At 40.7% G+C, this 23,291-nt stretch overlaps 1 long non-coding RNA gene across 1 annotated transcript in view; it reads left to right on the plus strand.

The window, feature by feature from the left end:
• The window catches only part of LOC123373171, a 96,523-nt gene extending 73,504 nt beyond the window's left edge, over positions 1-23,019 (plus strand). Inside the window, exons 2-3 of the long non-coding RNA XR_006580596.1 lie at positions 9,349-9,495; positions 22,564-23,019. This is a non-coding gene — a long non-coding RNA (uncharacterized LOC123373171). The remainder of the gene's footprint in view (positions 1-9,348; positions 9,496-22,563) is intronic.
• The last annotated feature ends 272 nt before the right edge of the window (positions 23,020-23,291 follow it).

Here is a 23,291-nt window from a genome sequence, read left to right on the forward strand (position 1 = left end):
GATGTCAGGATGATGACCACTGTTGGTGGTGATGAGGAAGATGATGATGAGTCAGAAGACAATGACTAACACTTCAGGTTGTTCTACATGGGATGGTGTAAGTATATGGATGCCCATATGCTCATTCTGTGTTCTCTATCTACCTTGCTGGGCTGGAGTGTTTGTAACTTTGCTAACCATATTAATAAAATAAAATACAGAAGGATTTTTCCTAACTTTGAGTGTTAATCTGCACATTTGGGTACCCAACTGAACAGTAATTCTAATAATACTAAGCCTGCTCTTGTGACTAGAATCTACTAAATCTGTGTTAATTGACAATTAATTTAGCAATATAATTAATACACAATCAATAGATGAACCAACAATGTGCTTCCTCTGTATTTCCACTTGTAAATAATGTGGGTTATGATTGCGGGTTCATCCATTACAGAGGTGTTAGAGTAGAGTTATGAGGCTAGTCAGATGGATAAGCATTAAGTTGATGATAGTTGAAACCACATAAGGAGGTAAGGTAGGTTCCTGACAACCTTTAAAAAGTGAGGTGACAGGCATCACCAGGTAGCAGAAAGAAACCCCAGTTGTTCAAACCACCTGTGGCAGAGAGAGAGGGCGGTGTGTGTGTGTGTGTGTGTGTGTGTGTTTGTGTGTATAAGGGCTCCTGTTGATGATTAGCGTCCCTTAGGGGAATGGCAACCAATAAAAGCCACTTACACTTTGTTTGTTTGTTCATCCCAGGATTGTATTAGCTCTTTTGGCCATAGCATCATACTGGAAGCTCATGTTCAGCTGATTATCCATCACAATCCCAAAATCTTTTTCAGAGTTACTGCTGCCCAGGATGGAGTCCCCCATCCTGTAAGTATGCCTACATTCTTTTTTCTAGATGTACACGTTTGTTTAGCTGAATTAAAATACATGGATTACTATGATTGCACGTACACTACCATGTGTTTGCTGAGATCAAAGTAGGATGCCAGATGACTACTGAATGGGATTGTGCACCTTTGGAATGGCAAGGGCGATGCAAATGATCCAAATGTTTCAGAGCTTCACCCTGTTAAGACAGCCTCTCAGGGTCGGGGAGAGTTTTTTAGAGGCTAGGTTTAGGTGTGAGGTAGAGGAAAATAAAGGAGAGGAGCAACATGGCTTTAGGAAGGAAATGTTTACTATACACACAATAATTTGCAATGTGACAGACGTTTGAAAGAATGATAAATGGGCAACATACCTACCAGGTAGCAATTATTGATATTGAAGTCATATGACTTGGTTCTATAGGAGCTGGTGTTTAGAGTATTGAGAGGGATGGGAGAGAGACTGCAAGAAGTGCAGCTGATAGAGGAGCTGTGTCAAGGGTCAAGCGTTAACATGGTAACAATACCCGGAATTTGAGGGAGTTTTGAGATGATGGTGGGATTGAGACAAGCTAATATGCTGAGTCCACTTCTCTTCATCCTAGTTATGGAGTTAATTAGTAGGAGAACTGAGCCTGTGGAGACCCAGAGAAAACTAATATATGTTGAACCAGCTGAACATGGTCTGGTCCTTTTTGTCTGACAGCAAAGAGGAATTGGTAAATGTGGCACAGTCAGTCTCCGGGCAACCTAACAAGTGCATCTGAGTTACAGTAGGCTGCCTGAAAGGCTCTTCCAACCAATCAGGTAGGGTAGTCAGCAGACTGGCTGTTAAGCCCAACAGGTGCAGCCGTTCAGTGGAAGCTCAAAGCATTTGCCCACAGCTGCAATAGCACCTGCTACGCCTGCCTTGCCTCACTCCAGGTAACTTGGTTCTGACTCTTGGCTCTGACCCTAGGCTTCCTGGCTACCAACTCCTGTTCTAACCATTAGGTCTGACTCCTACTCTGACCAGTAGGCACGATTGCTCACATCCCAATCATGTGAGAGTATCAGAGTGGACATCTTTTGAAAAGCATGGCTCAAAGGTAAACCCAAAAAACCCTTGACATTATGCCAGTAAGGAAGAAGAGCTGTTGATTGAAGAGAAGCTGAATCAGAAGAATTAATTTGTGTACTTGGGAAGTATACTTACTGCCATTGTAGAGAGATCCGGAGAATTAAAAAAATGACCTGAATGTGCATGGGTGGCAGTGGAAAAGGTGGCAGAAGTAGAGTGGGACCAGAAATTAAGTAATGAAAGGAAAGGTGTATTCTGCCTGTGTTTGTCCCTGCCTGCTCTATGATTTGGAAAGTGGATCTTACAGAGATGGAAGAAGAAAAAGATAAAAGTAGTTGAAAATAATATACTGAGGAGAATGGCAGGCAAACAGAGGGTAGACAGAATGTGCATGAAAGCTGTTAGGGGGAAGATGAACTTGGGACTTTCAGTAATAGATAGATAGTCTGGAGGGTGCACATTAGAGGTTAGTTGATCATATGATAAGAATGGAAGAACAATGATCAGCACAGAAAGCATGGGAGAAAAGGACATGGAAGACTGAGGATATGATGGAAAGACTCTGTCAAGAGAAGTCCGTAGAGAAAATGACTAGAACTCGGAGACCTATGAACCCACACCATGGACTGGAAGGAGTGGTGAAAAATCATGGGTACCTCTAAGCCCATGTAAACTGGAAAAGGAGTTGAGAAGTGAAATGAAGTGACTAATGGTGGTGAGGGCAGCACAGGAACCTACACAGATTAGAAATAGGATAGTTTTTCTCTTTTTTGATATTTTATGGTACTGGTCTAAATGGATTCAGGCCCAGGAGAGAGCCTTAGCTGGTATATCTGAACATGGCTCCATTGACTTCAATGGAGCTACACAGATTGATACCAACTGAGGATCTGGCTCAAGTACTGCAGTGGCATGTGAAAATGAGAAATAATTAACCTAAAACCAATAGTTTGGAATCAGCTTAAATTTTAGGTGAAAGTTCTGTTCTTCCATCCATCCCTACTACATTTGTAAATATTCAAGATGATATTTACAAATGATTCTTTACAAATTTATTTTATATAAAGTATTTGTGCTCCGAGAGCCCAGCCTGGTAGTTCTGATGTACTCATTACTCAGGGAAACCTCCCAGGAATATCACTGCAGGATGTGACCAAAAATACCTGCATTATTTTGCTGAACAAAGTAGAATCTACTGTTGGTTTCTTGTCAGCTAATGAGATTGTCGTAAAGACTGGAGATAAACCTATTAAAAATAATAAAGATACGTTCATGAGTGGACCAGTCATGTCCAAATCAGGCAATGAAATACTAGTAGGACATATATGGGGCATACTTTTTCTGATGCATACAACATGGTGCCTCTTTTCACTCTTACCCCCACCCCTATTTACATGAAAGACCTCTAAAACGTTAATTAATAGACTAATCGGCATGCTTAAGAATATTAAAACATCTGTATCATTTTTTAAAGCTAAAAGACAATATTTGCAACTGGTAGCATGCCATGATTTTGACATGTTTGCTAAGAGAAAACATGGATTTTTTTCTTGGATACTTCACTTTTTCATAAAAATATCCCTTTTGTCACTTTCCTGATCCTGCAATAACAGTTAACTCAGGAATGCTATTCCCAGCTCTGTACTGACATCAAAGCAACACTTGTACTGCGGGTGCAAAACCGAAGATATTTTGGTGTGATAATCACCAGTCATTTAATTAACATGGTAAAATTCCTCTGAGACCAACTCAAGGAGCTATCTAAGAGGAAGTAGTTTGTTAAATGCAAAGAGTTGTGCTAATTTTAGCTCCATTTAAAAACAGGATTTTTTGTTTTGTTTTTTTAAATCGCAACCTGTCTGCCAAACTGAAAAGGACAAAACTTGTAAGGAGATATCTTATTTGACATTTATAAGAGGTTATTACAAATGAGAACTTAAAAAAAATACACATTTAACTGCAAACTCGCATCTTTTTAAATGATTAACAATTTTTTAAAATAGTTTAGTTTTCAGTGTTTGTTTTTCCATTTACACAGTTTAAACAGTAATGCTAGGCTGTCCGGTTTCACTTTGGGGCTATAATTTCACTTTTCTGTTCCGTTTCCCTTGCAAAAAATGCCCTGTGCTGGGTTTCTAAGAGTACAGAGGAATGCTTTGTTTGCTTTTTTCAAAAAAAGTTAATTTAATTTATAATTTTCTGAAAATTCAGATAATTCACTTTTTTTCTTTAATATAATTTAGGTTTTGATATTCCTTTTAAAATAAATTAACTACTTAACAGTATTGCCTTTGAAAAGCACATACTCTGACCCTGCAGCTCTTTCTCATGTGAGGCTATATCTTAACAATCTTTCTCCACTTAAATCAGGGGAAAATAATGCAAATAGCTTCACCATTGCTAAGAGCATTCACAGCATTAAAATTGCTTGCTACTGTAGGCTTGGGCAAAACTTAAAAGTTAAGATGACATAGCTACATCAGTCAGGGTTGTGAAAAAACTGCATCTCTAACCGACTTAGCCATGCTGCTCTATCCCCCAGTGCGGAGGCAGCTGTGTCAAAGAAGGAATACTTCTGTCAACATAGCTAACTTTAGTTTGGGGAAGTGTTGGACCAAAAAACAATAATAAACCCTTCTGTCAGTGTAGTTTGACTCTACATCATGGGGTAATGTCATGATAGCTATGCCATCACGGATATGCCTGTATAGTCTCTGTAGTGTAGACACAGCCTTACCGTAGCAATGTACTGCCAGCCAGTAAAGGCAATGAAATTACCCACCCATTGCTCCCAAATACCTCTATTATGTTCCTCTAATGATGTATTCTGTAATTTTGATGTATTTTTCTTGTCTCATGGCCTTTCAGGCATGATGAAGTTGGTGTGCATGTTCCTTACATTGCCTTGCATTCTGACTTGGCTAAATACAACAAGGCATTGTGTGTTGTTTCTTGTGTAATATAATTGTTTCATTTCCCTTGGAAACTAGTTTTTTTCTTAGGTGTCTGGGCGGCTGCAGGGAACCAGTCATTAGTAATGTTTGGGATAGTCCTCTGCAACAGCCATTCCAAGTGGAGTTGGGGGTGGACACCATGTCAATGGGACCATAGCACAGAGTACAGGAGTGGAACAACAGAAACTCCTTGTCACAATGTGCTTAAAGCCCCAGATTGCCTTAATCTATTCCTGTCCGCTACACCCACCCATTTTATGTTTCCAGCATGACTAATTTGCATCTAGTGACTAGTGTTCCCTCTAATTTTTCCCACCCATGTGCAGAAGGAATTTTGTCAGGTGCACCAATATGGAGGTGATGTGTGACACATCATCTTCATGTGGTGGGGTGGGGCTGAGGGGTTCAGAATGTGGGAGGAGGCTGAGGGCTGGGGCAGAGGGTTGTGGGGGGGTGAGGGCTCTGTTTGGGGGTGTGGGCTCTGGGGTGGGGCTGGGAATGAGGGGTTTGGGGTACAGGCTGCCCTGGGGCTATGGCAGGGAGAGAGGTCTCCTTGCAGCATCACTTGGGCTGGGGCTGCAGGATAGGCACCTCTCCCATGGCCATGGCAGGTTTGGGCAAGGTTGAGCTGGAGCCCAGGGAGGGGCATGTCTCCTCCGGCAGGTCTAGGCCTGGGCTGAGTTGGGGACGGGGGAGTGCCGCAACCTTGAGTGCCTGTGCGGTGCTTCATAGGATTCTGCACGGCTGCGCAGCTTAGAGGGAACTTAGCTAGTGACTGTCCTCCAATTGCCCTCCTCTGAGCTGGGAAGCAGCAGAGAGAAGTCAGATAATGCTACATTCTTCAGCCCAAACTCAAACAATTGGCATGGAGCACTGAGCAGGCCCTTGAAAGGAGCTTCGGTTCAGTGGACTGTGGGATGCTGGTGGCCAGGTTACCCTAGCAGTGAATGGGCCAGCTGTCTGAATTCAGAGCAGGGAAAGGGAATGCTGGGTTGGTGTGGCAGTCTATTTTTGTTTGCATGGAGGAGGGAGAATGGGCAGGGAAAGGCAGAGATGTTTGCAGAGGAGCATAAGTATTCCACTTTAATCCTTTACAATTAGCTCACGCAGAACTGAAAATGAGATTTTCCTACTCTGTGAAGGGTTATTCTTCAGAGGCTTGATCTCAGGCTACGCTTTGAAGGGATTTTTCTAGTTTAGAGTAAGAGATGGGGAGGAAAAAAACCCATACGTTTCTGTTTTGGTTTATTACTCTATTCTGTACAGATTTTTATACTGTGTTCATCACAGATCTCAGACCTTGCTCATAACACTTGATGCAACAATTATCTCCAGCTACCATAAACTAGGCAACCCTACAAATAGAGATGAGCACACCCAACAGTGTCCAGATCCAGATGATGCCAAAGATAGAATTCAGTGCTCTTACCTTGTGGCAAATGACCCATTTCCAAGCCATTTCAAGAGCCCTATGAATTCTTGGGTCCCGTTCACAGGGACTTCATAGCAAGTGATGGCACAGAGACAGCAGCAAAGGTGAATGGATTCTGGTGAGGACCTGCCTACCCAGATAAAACTGAATCACTAAGCTGTGTTTAGTAGTGGGTGGGGCAAGCATCTTTGTTGGAACTGGAGACAGACCTGCATTGAGACACTTGGACTACTGCAACTTGCTGATCCAAACTATGAGTGGGGTTTGGTGAATGGAAATGGTGGTATATGTGACTGGGTGTATGAACCACACACTGCAAGTGAAGAGCTTAAAAAGCAACTCTGAGCCCATCCAGCCACACCTGCAGAGCATGCTTTAAATGGAGAAGGGGCTTAAAAGGAAGCTAGACAGGTCAGAAGGGGGATGACGAGGCAGGGAGACGGACCTACCCTGGGAGCTCTTGAGAAGGAACATGGCAGCAGCTTCTCTAGGAAGAAAAGAGCCTACCTGCTGGGCCCGGATAGACAAAGGCTGCAGTTTTCTTCATTACCTTTTGGTTACAGACTGCAAAGCTTGGACCATAGAGTGCGGGATATGAAGTGACCCAGGGAGGACAATTTTAAATCACTCTCAGGTCCCTGACCTTTATTACCCTTCATAGGGCCCTGGGGCAGAGCCCAGTGGAATAGTGGGGTCCAGGCTCCCCTACCAACTCCACTACACATTAAGAAGGAATAGTTCCCTAACCAGTAGACAATGAGTCCATCAAGTGCCAAACTTTATAGTATAACCTAGGGATTGTTACTAGGGCTGTCGATTGATCACTATTAAACAATAGAATACCAATTGAAACTTATTAAATATTTTGGATGTTTTTCTACATTTTCAAATATATTGATTACAGTTACAACACAGAACAGAAAGTGTACAATATTCACTTTATATTATTTTTATTACAAATATTTGCACCGTAAAAATTATAAACAAAAGAGATAGTATTTTTCAATTCATCTCATACAAGTACCGTAGTGCAATCTCTTTATTGTGAAAGCACAACTTACAAATGAAGATTTTTTGTGTTACATAACTGCACTCAAAAACAAAACAATGTAAAACTTTATAGCCTACAAGTCCACACAGTCCCATTTCTTGTTCAGCCAATTACTAAGAGAAACAAGTTTGTTTACATTTATGGGAGATAATGCTGCTGACTTCTTATTTACAATGTCACCTATAAGTGAGAACAGGCGTTCGCATAGGACTTTTGTATCCGGCATTGCAAGGTATTTACGTGCCAGATATGCTAAACATTCGTATACCCCTTCATGCTTTGGCCACCATTCCAGAGGACATGCTTCCATGCTGATAACACTTGTTTAAAAAAAAAATGCATTAATTAAATTTGTGACTGAACTCCTTGGGGGAGAATTGCATGTCTCCTGCTCCCTGTTTTACCTACATTCTGCCATATATTTCATGTTATAGCCATCTCGGATGATGACCCAGCACATATTCATTTTCAGAACGCTTTCACTGAAGATTTGACAAAATGCAAAGAAGCTACCAATGTGAGATTTCTAAAGATAGCTGCAGCACTCAACCCAAGGTTTAAGAATCTGAACAGCCATCCAAAATCTGATCAGGATGGGGTGTGGAGCATATTTTCAGAAGTTTTAAAAGAGCAACACTCCAATGCAGAAACTACAGAACCCGAACCACCAAAAAAGAAAATCAACCTTCTGCTGGTGGTATCTGACTCAGATGATGAAAATGAACGTGCTTTGGTCTGCCCTGCTTTGTATCGTTATCAAGCAGAAGAATCATCAGCATGGACGCATGTCCTCTGGAGTGGTGGTTGAAGCATGAAGGGACATATGAATCTTTATCACATCTGGCATGTTAATATCTTGCAATGCCGGCTACAACAGTGCCATGAGAATGCGTGTTCTCACTTTCAGTTGACATTGTGAACAAGAAGCAGGCAACATTATCTCCTGCAAATGTAAACAAATTTTTTTGTCTAAGTGATTGGCTGAACAAAAAGTAGGACTGAATGGATTTGTAGGCTCTAAAGTTTTAGATTACTTTATTTTTGAATGCAGGGGTTTTTTTGTACATTCTACATTTGTAAGTTAAACTTTCATGATAAGGAGATTGCACTATAGTACTTGTATTAAGTGAATTGAAAATACTATTTTATTTTTACAGTGAAAATTATAAAATAATATAAAGCAAGCACTGTACATTTTGTATTCTGTTTTGTAATTGTAATCAATACATTTGAAAATGTGGAAAACATCCAAAATATTTATGTAAATAGTATTCTATTGTTTAACAGCACAATTAATTAATTTTTTAATCACGTGATTAATTGCGATTAATTTTTTTAGTCACGACAGCCCTAATTGTTACCTGTGTTTCACCAACTTTGTCTGTGTTCCCTTTCCCCTAATTAAGATTTACCTATTTGTAAACTGTCTTCGAGTGCTGGCAATTAGGGAAGGTTTGCCTGTACATGTGAATCCAGGGAGGATGCATTTAGTTTTCACAGATTTCTTGCTGGGACTCAAGCCTGTTTAGTTGTTTGTCAGTATTAAATCTGGCTCTTCTTGCTACCATTAACCACCTGGCAATTGGGTTACAGGCAGTTAATGTTGATTGGCATTAAACCTATCAAAATATGGGTGTCTGCCTAATATTATCTTTTTTCTATTCCAAGGCTTAGTGGGTGCCTTCAAGGCACAGCTCTACTTCAGGGAGTTGCATCACAGGGGGAGCTTGCTATAAGACTATGCCTCTTTGAAGCACTGTCTCAATGTTTTATAAGTAGGTTTCCACAGGGTATACCACCCTTTAGCATGGCGCAAGCCAATACCCCATGAGGTCAGTGGAGGCACTGGAGAGGGAGAGGCCATGGCCCAGCTTCTCTTCTTGTGGGTGATGTGCACCCTTGGGAGAGAACGTGAGAGCCAGGCACGGTCCCAGTCTTTTCAATGTGCAGGGTATGCCAGGGTAAGGAATCCCTTACTGTCTTCCTCCCATCAGGCATCTGGACCTGGCCAAGGCATAGACTGGCCCTAACATGAAAAGTATCTGCCAGACCTGAGGAAATCGTTTTGGATAAAACCAGACCTGACCTGACTCATCTGCTGAGCTGTTACTCATCTGACTCCAGTGACAATGCTCATCACCGTGAGTAAGGGACTGCTTTGCAGTCTGACGCATTGATGACTTTCTTTGAAGGTTGAAAATCTGACTTTCACTTTACTAATAACTTTGTGCTTGTTGTGCTCCCCAGAGGTTCCTGGTGAAATATCATGAGGGAGGCTAATTCTTGTGCTAGTTCCAACTTCATGATAAAGCCCTAGAAGGGCTAAAAATCTATTGGGGAAAGGAAGTTCTAATCTGATGGAATTTCCAGACCAGTTTTCGTCAGTAGCTTTTTCAGATGCAGGAAGTCCAGGGAGAAGGGGAGGTGATTGAGCACATTTCTCCACATCACATTAATTTAGTTTACAGTGGATTGTTATGTAAAGAAAGATAATGGCAGGCCCAGGAGAACTATTTTCAGTGATCCATCTCTGGTGCACATGTGAGAGGAGGAATAAAATGCTGTCTAGACTGTTGACAGCTCCAGAGCAATGATGTTGAATGCTGCTTGCATTTCCTCTTACCTTTTTGTTCTGTTCCCAACAAATCTCAGACTAAAAGCCCAGTCCTGTGGGGTCCTGAATGGGCACTGAGGGAACACACAATATTCTGTATGATCAACTTGGTTGGCATTTTAATGGAAGTCTTGGAAGAAAATATAATGGTGATACCTTTGGATGGGTAGCAATTGATTTTAAGGAGAGTAGGATAATGTTGAGTCAGTAGGTGGCACTCTTCCCTCATTACTGACCAATGCCCAAACAGGGTTGTAATGAGTACTGTACTGCTAGATGTGCCATCCTTCTCTGGCAACGTAAATCCAGGATCCTGGCCACTTGAAGTCATGAAAGATCCCATGACACCTTTTGGAAGAGTACTAGTAATAATTTCCATAGCAAGAAAGATTTGATGGGGAAAAAAACAAAAATAAAAAATAATTCCCAAATATTTTCACATATAGGTTTTTTTATTTTCTAACCAACTCTGGTGATAACCTTGGTATCTGGAAAAACTGCAGTTCAGCTAATTTCATTCTGATTTTCTCCTTCATTGCTTCATGCCTTAATCTGCTTTTTTGTTGCAGTGTTTTACCTAAGCAGTATTGCTATTCACTACTTGACAGCTGTTCTGTGTGGGTAGAGAGTGAAATGATCTCTGTATATCCCTTACCTACCCTACAGAGATGTTGTAAGTCTTAATTCAATTAGGATCACAAAGCTGTTTTGAGATTCTTGAATTAAAGGCATTACAGATGTCCCAAGTACTGTATGATTGTTTCCATTCTTTGCAGACCAAATTTGCATCGTGACCTTGTCTATGAATAAGGAGGTTAGCAAAAAATTACCGTTGCTAATGCTGGTACAGATCCATCATTGATGGGTCAGGTATCAATAAGCTCATGTGGTTAGAGGAGCCATCTCACTTTGTCTAGCCCTGTTCAGAGCAGATCTATCTACTGTTAAAACCCACAATGCCCAGGGGAGTTTTTTTCTATTCTTTTGCTCTCACCATTGTTATCAAGGTGGAGCTGCTCTGATGTTAGAAATGGTAGGAAGCTTTTATCAAAACACCTAAAACCCAGCCCTTACCTTTGGCCACTGAGCACTTACACAGCTCAGGAGGAGGAGCAGTACAGGTGGCTTTGTGTCATCCTTGTAACTAGTCTGCACTACACTGATCACTCAGCACAAGTTAGAGCAGCCGGTTCCAACTTGTGACCCCCACTGGCTGTTCAGCACCCATGATTACTGGGATAAAGGGATGCCTCATTTTACCCTGGCTGTAACCTTTTCTGCCTTCAGGGGTGGTCCAGGAGTTGCTATGGTGACATTAAATCACTCGAAGTTCCTCCTGTGCTGACTAAGCCCATTTTAGGACAGCTTTGGATACTTAACTGAAATGAATTTTTGAGACTTCATGACCAAGCATCAAAATATATATATATTTTTTACTTGCCTGGAATACATTTTACTTATCATGTTGTTAAACTTTACTTCACACCTAGTAGAAGCAAGTACAGTCGAATTTGTTGGCTGTGGGTTCCCTAGTGATGGATTACTATGTTGCCCTAAGGCAGGGGTATAAAACTCATTTGGAGGAGAGGGCTGGATTCCATGTTTAATTATGGTCTATTGTTCAGAATATAAATTCAGGAATTTGCATTCCTCTCAGCCCACAGCGGATCTCTCACTTACGTTAGTGGGAGGTTTATACAAAGATCCAGGGGAGAATGCAGCCTCTACTTGTATCTTACCTTTTATTTATTATTTATTCAGTACTTTAGTGTCACATTCAGTACCGCTTGTTGAGTAAAATCTGCTCCCCTTCAGATCACCATTACTTGTGCCTTGTTTCCCCTTTTCCTTCCCAATCTTTTTTCTATTTCTTGGTCTCCTCTGTTCTTCCTTCTGCATTTTCTTCCCTGACCCAGCTCCTAATTGCTGGGATTCTGTAAGAGAGACCTTTTCCACTCAGCTTAACCAGAGCACTTTGTCCAGTCCTGGGAGAACACCTCATCCAGTTCTCTGGGATCCAAAACATTCAGTTTAACTCCAGATTTTATCACTCCAGTATCTTTATTTGGCATACAGCAAATTGATGCTAAGTTAATCAGATTCAAACATAGGAGAGGTTGATGCAGGGTATATCACAGCTCCAAAGCTACACAGAAACAATTTCCTTTATATACTTTTACACATCTCATTGAATTTATTGTGTTACATCACACATTTTTGGATTGGATTAGTTACTTGGCAGGACCCAATCCTTGTGCAGAATTCTATGTCTACGCATTGTATGCACTTGACCTACTCCCTTCCTCCTCTCTACCGTCCATTGTTCTTGTTAATAGTAAATGGTTCCCTGGGTGTTCTCCCTTTTATCTTAGCTGGCTCAGACATTCTTTTGTCTTAGCCTACTGACCTCTTTACTTATCATATTTAGCAAAAATGTTCTGTTTTCAACCTGATGCTCTGTTTACCTCCCTAATTCTATCTTCCAAGAAATGGGACCTCCCTCCAGGTGTTAATTACTCATGTCATGCCAGGCTACACTAATTGCAACCCCTCAAGGCCTTCACCTTTCCTGTTTCATCAGCTAAAATGATCAGTAATGGAACGTTAATGTTGTTGACGCTGAAATGTTGTCATTGGGCTACAGCACTGATACTCCAGTGAAATTACTCAGGCATGGGGAGTTCATGATACTGAGACATTGTTTCAGACTGTCAACAGACTCAGGCAGACCTATTGGTTCACACTCAGTTCATGTTTAGAATATTATCTTTGCAGCAGTGAGAGCTAGAAGCTTAAGAACAACAAACAGATCCTGTGTAATCTTGATAATAGAAATGAAGAGTTGGAAGAAGCCTCGAGAGCTCATCTAGTCGACCCCCACTCTGAGGCAGGATCATGTATGCATTGAGAATCCATGTCAGATGTTGGTCTAACATGTCATGTTACTTATAAACCTCCTGTGAGAGCGTTTCCACACACTCCCTGGGAAATTTATTTCAGTGCCTAACTATTCTTAGGTTCTCTCTCCCCACCTATATCTGCTAACTAATCTAAATCTCCCCTGCTACAGATTAAGTCCATTACTACCTTCAGTGCACATGGAGAACAAGTGATCACAGTCCTCTTTTTATAACAGCCCTTAACATATTTGAAGACTGTTATCAGGTCCCCTTCAGGGCCAGCTATAGGAAGTGTGGGGCCCAATTCGAACAGTTTTGACAGGACCCCGGCAGGGATGACTGAAAAAAAACCCACATGTAAAAAAAACACGTGGGCCTTGTACTCACCGGGTGGTGCTCCGAGTCTTCGGCAGCACTTCGGCAGCGGGTCCTTCACTCGCTCCAGGTCTTCGGCGGCACTGAAGGACCCTCTGCCAAAGTATCGCTGAAGACCCAAAGCGTCGCCAGGTGAGTAAAAATTAGAAATGCACCTCTAGCCAGGGAAGGGATTCTCACTGGGCGCGGGGCCCTCTTAGGCGCGGGGCCCGATTTGGGGGAATTGGTGGAATAGGCCTGAAGCCGGCCCTGGTCCCCTTGCAATCTTTTTTATCAAGATCAAACATACAGAGTTTTTTAAATCTTTACTCATAAATTATGCTTTCTATATCTTTTATCATTAATATTGCCCATGTGACATATAAATACATCATGTTGCCTGGGTCCAGCCCACCAGCTGTATGTTTGACAGCCTTGACCTAGGGATCACCATGACTAGCTAACACATTTTTTTAAACACAACTGTCTTTGTCTACATTGTTAAAATACCAGTTTGCAACTAATGTCTGAATAAAACTTTGAGCAATGGCTGTTCTCAGATCAGACTCGCAAAACAAGTGAGACTAAGTGACAGTATTTAGAGCAATTTATTTACATCGCTAACCCATCAAATAACGTAGCATGATTAGCAATCCCTGCCTGCCCACAGAACTAGAGAATGTCAGCAAAGGGCAGGGGGGTGGCATGGCAGTTCTGGGGTACTCCAATAGAGCAAGGTAGGGTAGGTTCCACAACATTCCTGGGTCAAAAAAATGTTGTAAGTCTCTCTGGTGACACTACTTTCACTTGCAAATTTTAAACTACAGTATGTGGTTTAAAAAAACAAACAATTTCTCTACAAAGCACTTATTTATAAAGTGCTGCTTCTCTTGGATTTTTCATCACTGTGCCGAGTAACACCCCCAGTAACATCACTCACTGCACACTCACCATTTTATATCCAGGCCATTTATTAGGCGAAATCTTGTTTGATAAAAGAAATAAACCTGTTTGTGGAATAGATTTAGTGTACACCAGGGTGATGAATTAGAGGTGTCCAAGCTCTCCAGTGTGTTCTATATTTCCTTGCCATTTAGCACATCTCTTAGGGAGGAAAAAACAAGCAAGAAATAGCACTCCCCTATCCCCGTTCTTATGAAGGCAAATTGAATCCAAATAAAAGTGTGGTACATAGATTAAAAAATGCTGAAGTAACTTTGCTTTTTTTAATTTTTTGCTCTCCCATTTCTGGATAATGCATCCTATGAGACTAGTTTGTGCAGGTGTGATTGTCCTTCACCCCTAATTTTTGTCCAAAAAGTTAAAATTAATTATTCACAATGGATGAAAAGGATTATTTTCAAAATTAGACACTGGACTGTAACTCATGAGATCTAAGTTCAGTTCCCAGGTCTGCCAGGGACTTCCTGAGTGAATCAATTACGGAAAGATTTTAAAAAGTGGATAGCATCCACAGTTGTGGCTAGAGTTTCTTGACTCCTAATTAGGCATCAAATAAGTTGACAGACTTTTCAATCACATTGGGTTATGAAATCTTCTGAAAATCTGGCTGTATTTTTAACAGTGGGAGCTAATGGATATTGAGCTGATTTTGAAAATAAGTCCCTGCTTGCAGATGCAGGGCCCTCAAATAGCTAGCTTTGAGCTCTTTTGAAAACCTAGTCCCAAATTTCTGTGCCTCAGTTCCCCATTTGTACAATGGGTTCATTAGTATTTCCCTTTTCCCACATTTGTTTAACTTGGCTGTAAGACTTAATTATCAGGGACTCTCTCTTGCTATACATATGTACAACCCCAAGCACAATTCTCATCTCAGCTGGTGACTCTAGGTACTACTATAATACAAGGAGAAATTTAAACAAATGATAATGACTCTCTACCAATAAATATGGTGATTCGGTATTGACTACTCTTATAATTAAACTGTTTTGGTTGTAAAATCAAGCCCATAAATGAATTCACTTTTAAAAGTCGAAGTTGCCCAAGCAGCCCTAACTTGGTCATATTGCACATCTTAATATTGCCATAAAAAGTACAGGAACAGTGACATATTAAATGGTTTATACATAAAAAAGAACAGGAAATGTGTGTCATGCACCATTGTCAGAGCAACCTTAGAATTACCTGACTCTTGAGTAGAGCTGGGCAAATTCAGCATTGTATTTTCAGCATTGCATTTTCCATAAATATTCATTTGAATTTCAAATTGAACTGGCTTATATTGTTTGCATTCCTTATGTGCTCACCATCCACAGATATTCTAGTCAATGAGTTGCTGGCAGATGTATTTGCAGAAAGCATGAAATTTTAAGAGAAATTTGGAGAATATTCATGGAAAGTGAACCTTTTAATTAGTAAACATGAGTATCCCTACTAGAAACATGCCTTTTGAGAGCTAAATTTTTAATATTAGATTAATGTAAACTTCTTTGCATTTAAGTTCTTAAGGTTTTTAAGAAACAAGAACCTCTGGAGGTAATCATCTTGCACAAGACAGCTAATTCACTGGCAGAATTGGCTTCACATTTATTCACCTGCACACTTTTGAAGTTCTATTGCTTTCACCTCCATAAGGCGCCTTGAAATACTTTGACCCAACAAGTAGTTCTCTGGGGCTTTTAATTCTTTGACCCAAAATACAGTTTAACTCTTAATTTTAGAGGAGGAGAATAATGATAGAATCTTGAGATTTACCACCAAAAGGAGTGAATGAAAAGATGTAACCACTAAAGAATGTGCTTGAAGGAATGCTGAGCAATACTGGAAGAACACTAGGAGAGGAAAATTGAGGAGAAGAGAATGGTGATCACTACTTAATTATGCTACGTATTGCCAATGTATTAGCACATTTGTCATCTTGCTTTCATTGAAACTTAAATTTATATGGGATGAATGATGTCTATCTTCATGGTGTATTAAACTTTTGCATGCATAGGAATACTAAAATAGCACCCACTTGCCACTAGATAGCTGCCTTAGGCACTGGACCCACGAAACACAGATGCATCAAAGTGATTTTTCCCATGTCTAAATTTCATAATTTGTTGTTAGGACACATCTTGAAAGGGGGCAAGTAAGATCTCCCTTCAAACATGTTCTGTTTCCAACGGCTTGGGAACTGGAGTTGTCTCTGACTTGTTATTTGCTCACATGCTCTGCTATGTGCCACCCTAATCACATATTCTGGTAGATAAACCCAACCTGCCATGGGCTTTAGACCTTTTAATTCTACTGTTGCACAAATCCTCATGCATGAACATTAGATGCATGCCTCTCTCTAAGTCCCTTTCCATAAATTGGGTGTGTTTCTGCAGTTAAAACAGTATGTTTCTGTTTCACAGAATCTTTCTTACTTCTTTGATACTTTGATTAGTTTACATTTGCCCAGCAGTATTAGAAGCTGCCTATGTTGTTTCCCCCTGATGAAAATTTATAATGTACATGTGCAACTGCCACTCAACCCTCTCTTTTATCCATTTAAACGGGCTTCAATGTGAACAGAGTGTGCATTCCGAAGTGTTCCACACATTGAGCTCTGGGCAGCTCTATGCTCTTGTACATTTGTACTCCATTCTCTCCCATTACATCTCACAACGATTTGGAAATATAGCGCTCTCTCCAAGTTTTACCCCAAGGCCAAAACTTTGGCTATAGTTGATACACACTTCTGAAAGAATAGCTTACAGAAAAGGTAAGATGCTGTGAGAAAATTCAACCTCCCTGTTACAGGTTAAGTCATCAATCTGCTGCCTTCCCCTGTAGGCTGATCTGTATCTCTCCTGTTAATTTCTCCATTTATTGTAATTTAAACTTGTCTTGGGTTTTAGCAATATGTATATTTATACATCACATACATGGAAGTAATAAACTTGTAGAACTGTATCATAAAATAACGTATTATGCAACTCTGTCCACCTTATTTGTTTTCTGCCCACCTTTTTTTCTTTATATACAAATATTGTGGCTTTAAAGTCCAATACTACAAAGTTCTAGGAAATTGAAACCATTGGGAAAGTGGAGGTTACCAATAGATAACATCCATAGCAGGTTGTGTTGATTTGCAAAGGGCTGACCCCATTTATAGCAGAGGGCATGGAGTTATTTTTTTTGCAGTGTCCTTGACTCGACCTTAGGGCAAACGACTTGCCTTATTACATGCTTTAGTTTCCCCATATGTAAAATGAAAATAATAATAGTATTTAGTAGAGAATGCCATAAAATGTTTATCAACATGGAAATTCAACCAATACTGGGGAGGGGGGGAAGCCAATATAATTTTTTCCTGAATTTTGTATGCATTTGATGAGCTCTAAATATTCATCTCCCCTCGTTGGAGTGTTCTGATAATTAATTGTTGGCAAAGGACTTTGTGATTTTTGCCTAAAAGGTGCTTCGGATAAAAGGTACAACGTACTATTATGGTTATTTCTACTGAAGAGTGATATGAAGATGTAGATAGTCAGGGGAGAATGAAATAAATCAGCTGGGGGGCAATTTGTCATATATTGCCTTCAAAATCCATAGCTGATATGTCAAAATCACTGCAACTTAATGTCATCCAGTGCTGTAATGACTTGTAATGTGTTGGCCATGCATGGTGGGATTTTTGTTGTTGTGCCTCAGGGAGGCAGAGCACAACACTCTCAGCTCGCTATGGCTGGGTGAGGGCTAAAGTGGCTTTAAGCCATCTGTGTGTTCTCCCAGTTTGGGGCTGCACTAGGGACTGAAATGCCCCCCAGCCATAGTTGTGGCAGCCAAGCCAATTGTCTCTGGGTGGCAGTGCTAAGCAAAATCCCTGTAGTAGCATCCAGTTATTCCTTGGCATGTCCCTTATGCCCAGACTCTCAGGAAGAGCCTTGTTCAGATCCTGAGTTGGATTCAAGGTGCTGATGATCTGTCCATGTAGCTATAGCAGCTAGAGGACGTAAAGGGCGGGGGGCGGGGGAAAATATCCCTTGATAATTGCAGAAGGCCAAATAATATCCACAAATGTATTCTGGTGGTAGGAGTTTACCTGGGAATCCATTGCCCTCAGAAGAATTTAAAAAGATTGCAATCGCTATGTGATATTAGTCTAAGGAAATATTGGGGGCATCTGTCCTGGATTCCACTGTTTCCACAGAGTGGAATTGTTTGCATGCATGTGGTAGAGCTCACGAGGCCGGGGAATGCTGGTAGCATTATATAGCTCTGGAATGTATTGGTACCATATTTATTGCCCTGGCTCCTGCTCTTTCAGTCACAAACAGGGGGGTAATGGCTGCATCACAAAATGCTCTTCAGGTTTCTTGGATATGTTTCAATATAAAGAATTCCTTTGCATTTCTTTTTTATGCTGAAGAGGAACATGCAGCCCGTGAAAAGTAGTGACAGCTCTACTCTAAAAAGGAATAGTGTCTGCAAATACCCTGTGTTTTTAGGTAGTTTAGCAGAAATGTGTCAAATGTACACTACAAGCAGGCTAGAGTTTAAGGGAGTTAAATCCTCCTCCCATCCCGAAACTAATCAAGAGCACAGCTTGCTCCCCATAGAACTTCTCATGGAGCATGCACACGTTGCCAATATGATTATTTTAACAATTTGATCAGATTTAATTTACTCTTAATCCTAAATTCCAGTTTGGTCTGAGGCCAGATTCTGTGTTTCTCCTTTGATAATATGTTTTTATCTGGGTCTGACTGAAGCAGTCTTTTCTTGTCATCTTCTTTTGAAGTTACTGAGCATTAAATAACATTGTTTGAACAAGCTTTCTGTCCCATTGTCACGGAGTGTGGGGGAGCCAGGCCCTGCACCCCCGGTCTCCCTGCCGATTCACCAGGACTCTCAGCCAGCCAGTAAAGCAGAAGGTTTATTTAGGCGACAGGAACACAGTCCAACACAGGTCTTGCAGGCACAGATAACCGGATTCCCTCGGTTAGCCCCATCTTGGGGGGCCTCACAGCCCCCCCCCCCGAGGATCAGAGTTCGGTCTCCCTGCCTCCCCTCTCTTCTTCAGCCAACTTCCGTCTCCCAGTTCCCTCCGGCCCCTCCTCTCTCCTCAGCCTCTCTCCTTTGTCTCTGCCCTGGCCAGAGGTGTCACCTCCCCTCCCCCAGGCCCAGCTCACCTCACAGTTTGAATTCCTGCATCTCACCTACCTCTGGCTCTCACCTCCCCCACACAGACAGTCTGTGCTTCCTACTCCATTACACCCATAAAAGGTTATTTCCTTTTTTCCTTTTTAAAAAAAATGTTTATGAAGTCCTGGGCTTTTTATTGAGGTTTTGGATACAAAGACCTAGATATTATTTCATTTCAGATCACCTTCATGGTGTGTTTTTTGTCTTTGACTCTGCTAACCTGGGATGGGGGAGGAGAGTTAATTAGTTATTCTCTCCCCCCCCTTCATCCTTTAAGTACAATAAAAAAGGAGGGGAATAGGGCCAGGGGAGAAGGTCAGGGGCTCTGTCACACCAATCTATTTTGGATCTGTTTCTGTTTTTTAAATAGACTTTTTTATATTGAGAGAGGTATATTTCCACATCTCAAATGTTCATTTCATTTCCAATGATATTGACTGATTTAGTTCCCAAGTCCCCTCACATTTCCTGTTAAAACTATTTATATTGGAAATGCAGAATCCTGAAACTGAAGTTAATCATTTCCACTAAAGGAAGAACCCCACAACATTATAACTTGTGTTCACGTATATTCTCTCCCCCACACACACCATATTGGGTCATTATCACACATTGGGCCCCACATTCGGCCTTTGGCAGGTTGAGAGGTACCAGTACATTTGCTTATGTCACAGCAGTCCCTTCTATAAAATGCATGCTGAACAATCCTGTAACACGGCGGTAAGATGGAACTAATTTTTTGGTAGTTGGAAATAGGACTTTTGCTATTTTCATTAAGTATATATTCACGCCTTAAAACACACCTAATACAGTAATAACCCTATTAAAGAAAGAAATGGACTCTAGCCCTCACAACTGAATGTTTTAAGAGGTCTTCACTATATTGACCAGAGTGTCAGATGTTTAATCCTTTTAATTAAGTGAACTGTCTTTCAAAGGGTAGCAATTGATTTTTTTTAAGGAGCATAGAAGGCTACAGAATGTTTTGAATTTAAAATAAAAATTGTAAAGGAGCAAAAGGGTGAGCTTGAAAAGGGATGTGGTTATACCAAAGGATGCTGCTGCAGGATAATGCTGCTGCTTGTTGGTGTAGAGACAGCTGTGGTGAGAGAGAATTATTTTATTCATCAGAGTTTCCCACTGATTTCTGCTACTAGTTCACCACTAAGTTCAGATCATTGTCACTTTTTTAGGTCTTTGAAGAGAAGCAATTCTCGCTCCTTGTACTTGAAAAGGAAAATAAGAAAATGGTTGTCTTATCAGTCTAGGGATATGTTGTTTGTGTTTGACTGACAGTTATTTAATAAATAATGTTATACATATTTCCTCCTGGAAGCTTCAAATGCATCTTTGACTTGGCTGATTATTTGAAACTGAAGCTTACAGAGAATGAAGGAAGGGAGGGAAAGCAATCCTTCCAAAGGGCAGAAGAAATATGCAAACAAAGACTGATGGGGTGGGGAATTTTTAGTATTGATGGAAAGGAACATCTGAACTAAAACATGGAATCTTTATCTGCGTTAGTCAGATAGCTAACCAGAAGTCAGTTTCTGTGTGAGTTCTGTTTCCTACAAAGAGGCACAATTGTTGTGTCCCCTCCCCGCCCTCAGTATTGTGTTTTCAAAACCCCAGACTAATCCTTTGCTTCCAAAGAAATATTTCTTTCAGATGACTGATGAATGGAGGCATCCATCAGCTTTTAAGTAATTGACAAGCGGACATCTTCACAGAGGCAATGCATAAAGCAGCATTATACAAAAGCTGGCCATTTTAGTACAGTTTGTGCCTCTGCTGATAATTAGATGTTACAGCTCAGTGGCATGCAGTATTGTTCAGCTCCTAAAGGTATTTCACTTTTACAAAATTATTTCCCGATGCGTATCTGTCATGTGTCCACAGCATTGTCCTTACCTGTCCCCCCGGAAAGAAGGAATGAGACAAAATAAACAAGGGAAGGACCAACAGACAAAGCTCAACTGCAGAAGGGGATTTTGCATTCCAGTTGGATTCCCAGTAGCATATAACTTTTCCCCTTAGAGTTCTGAATTCTTCTCACTGACGGTACAGCATGTGTACTGTGAAGTGAGTGTTGCAGTGCTCTTTCCTGTTCTCTCCTAAGAAACACAACATACTCTGACTGAAATGAAACTCACATCACACTATAATAGAACTTCTGTAGAAGTGTATTTTCATGTCATTGAGAGGGCGTTTTATGTACCCTATGGGCAATGTATCACTAGAGTAAGAGTTACAGAATCACAGCTGTTAAAATATGAAGAATAGAAGTAAGTTGCTAGTACTGTACCAACACTGACCTTTGCAGCCTTTTGATTTGACCAGAAAGTATTAACATTTGAAAGAGCTTCTTATCAAACGTCAAGTAAGTGCAGCCTTTGTTCCCTTGCTACCCACAAACCCACCCACCCACGCTTCTAACCTAATACAGCAATAACTTGTGGAAATGGTAAAATGAGTAAATGCAGATTATTTTCTGTTTCACATTTGGGTCTGCTGGACATTTCCCATTTTGTTTTATTTAAATTATTGGAATATCTTACATTTATATAGCACATGACATCTCAAAGCACCATATAAACTTAAGAAACTGATAAAGCAACTGATAGACATGAATGGCAACCTCTGCTATTAAAATGCAATAACTTCTTGATGAAAGATGGCAAATAAAAACAGCCACATAAGATGACTGTTGAGAACTTGAAGTGAAGAATAAAGTATACTCATTTTGCAATTGCAGACCATCCCCACCTTGTTGTGGTTCTGGGGTGACAGTCCAATTGATAATGAGAATCTTATGATAGTATTGGGAAACTGCAACCAAACCATTATCTATGGAGCTTTTAATGCCAGAAGCACACTGTGGGGGAACAGAAGGATTGATTTGAATGGAACTTTGCTTTATGACTTGATTGCTGACAGCAATTTGGTTTTTCTTGAATTATGGCATCATGACATATAAGTCAAAAGCATATGGCACAAAGTTGGTATTAAATGCAACTCAGATGAGCAGAAACCATGTCCATGAGCTACACGTGGAATGTTCTGTCTGGTGTTGAAATTGATCATGGAAATGTACTCGTTGGAATAGGAAGATAGTGAGTTCTCAGGTGATAAATAGGAAGTGGAACTTTTGTAAGGCTGACTGGTCCTATTTTACAGATGTACTTCTGAATATTATTTTTCAGGCACCTGTGAAACATAATCCTTGAGGATTATGTGCAGAAATCAGAAAAAACAAGAGCATCCCAAGAGGAAGAAGGTCCCACATTGAAATTATGCTGGCATAAAAAATGTTAAGGAGAGAAATCAGGTTTGCTTGGAGGTTGAATGGAACCCCAGAGACACAGGCCAGATGCAAATGGCACAATGGGTCAAAAGAGGTTGCAGTTAAAATAGCCGAATGTTGATGAAGAGACTTGCCAAAAGCTGGATTCTCAGAGGAAAATGGATGACACTGACTCAAATCAAGAACAGAGTAAGACTTGTGATCTAAAGGACACCAGTATCCTAAAAAAAGGAGTTGTAGAGGCATTAGATGACTCTGTGTGTGAATATGCTGGTTGACTATTATGGCCAAGGCTGGCATGTTCATGTAGAAAGATGAGGATAGAACCATTACAAAACACACCATATGCATTATTCAGGAGGAATGAGAATCTAGAACTGTGTACACATACTAAACTGAGTACCCTGCTTCAAAAAGAACTTTCTCATATATAAGCTACAAGATGCAATAGAGAAGCTCAAACCAAGCAGAACGCATGGATTGGAACTCATGTGACCATATGATAAAGCACTTTGGGATGAAGGTTAAGCCAGGTTGTTGGACATAATAAATGAATTGTGAACCAAAGGCAAGGTACCTAAATGGTAGAAGTATTATTATTCCTCCTCTTAAGGTCAGTAAGGCCCA

Source organism: Mauremys mutica, chromosome 6, assembly GCF_020497125.1.
Source record: "Mauremys mutica isolate MM-2020 ecotype Southern chromosome 6, ASM2049712v1, whole genome shotgun sequence".
In the NCBI taxonomy this organism is placed as follows: Eukaryota; Metazoa; Chordata; order Testudines; family Geoemydidae; genus Mauremys; species Mauremys mutica.